Source organism: Volvox carteri (genome assembly GCF_000143455.1).
Source record: "Volvox carteri f. nagariensis unplaced genomic scaffold VOLCAscaffold_59, whole genome shotgun sequence".
Lineage (NCBI taxonomy): Eukaryota > Viridiplantae > Chlorophyta > Chlorophyceae > Chlamydomonadales > Volvocaceae > Volvox > Volvox carteri.
Window position 1 is genome coordinate 155042 of NW_003307602.1, and position 1424 is coordinate 156465.

The following is a 1424-nucleotide window of genomic DNA, read 5'->3' on the forward strand; positions in this document are numbered from 1 at the left end:
CCGTCCGTGCTGTGGGTGACGTCCGTGATGCGGGTGCCGTCCGTGGTGCGGGTGCCGTCCGTGGTGCGGTTGACGTCTGTGGTGCGGGTGACGTCCATGGTGCGGGTGATGTCCGTGGTGCGGGTGTTGTCCGTGGTGCGGGTGACGTCCGTGGTGCGGGTGACGTCCGTGGTGCGGGTGACGTCTGTGGTGTGAGTGCCGTCCGTGGTGTGGGTGACGTCCATGGTGCGGGTGACGTCGGTGATGCGGGTGACGTCGGTGATGCGGGTGACGTCGGTGATGCGGGTGATGTCCGTGATGCGGGTGACGTCCGTGATGTGGGTGACGTCGGTGATGCGGGTGACGTCCGTGGTGCGGGTGACGTCGGTGATGCGGGTGACGTCCGTGATGCGGGTGACGTCCGTGATGCGGGTGACGTCCGTGATGCGGGTGACGTCCGTGGTGCGGGTGACGTCGGTGATGCGGGTGACGTCGGTGATGCGGGTGACGTCGGTGATGCAGGTGACGTCCTTGATGCGGGTGACGTCCGTGATGCGGGTGACGTCCGTGGTGCGGGTGACGTCGGTGATGCGGGTGACGTCGGTGATGCGGGTGACGTCGGTGATGCAGGTGACGTCCTTGATGCGGGTGACGTCCGTGATGCGGGTGACGTCCGTGATGCGGGTGACGTCGGTGATGCGGGTGACGTCGGTGATGCGGGTGACGTCCGTGATGTGGGTGACGTCGGTGATGCGGGTGACGTCGGTGATGCGGGTGACGTCCGTGGTGCGGGTGACGTCCGTGATGCGGGTGACGTCGGTGATGCGGGTGACGTCCGTGATGCGGGTGACGTCGGTGATGCGGGTGACGTCCGTGATGCGGGTGACGTCCGTGATGCGGGTGACGTCCGTGATGCGGGTGACGTCCGTGATGCGGGTGACGTCCGTGATGCGGGTGACGTCGTTGATGTGGGTGACGAACGTGGTGCGGGTGACGTACGTGATGTATGTGACGTCCGTGGTGCGGGTGACGTCGGTGATGTGGGTGACGTCGGTGATGCGGGTGATGTCCGTGGTGCGGGTGACGTCAGTGTTGCGGGTGACGTCAGTGATGCGGGTGACGTCCGTGATGCGGGTGACGTCCGTGATGTGGGTGACGTCCGTGATGTGGGTGACGTCCGTGGTGCGGGTGACGTCCGTGATGCGGGTGACGTCCGTGGTGCAGGTGACGTCCGTGGTGCGGGTGACGTCCGTGATGCGGGTGACGTCCGTGATGCGGGTGACGTCCGTGATGCGGTTGACGTCCGTGGTGCGAATGACGTCCGTGATGGTGATGCGGGTGACGTCCGTGATGCGGGTGACGTCCGTGGTGCGGGTGACGTCGGTGATGCGGGTGCCGTCGGTGATGCGGGTGATGTCGGTGATGCGGGTGATGTCCGTGATGCG

The 1424-nt window shown here is 66.0% G+C and overlaps 1 protein-coding gene across 1 annotated transcript in view; it reads right to left on the reverse strand.

Annotated features, from left to right (window-relative positions):
- VOLCADRAFT_107150 (uncharacterized protein) overlaps window positions 1–1424 on the reverse strand; it is a gene marked incomplete at both ends in the record, with an annotated part of 23938 nt that overhangs the window by 13149 nt on the left and 9365 nt on the right. The window lies entirely within an intron of this gene.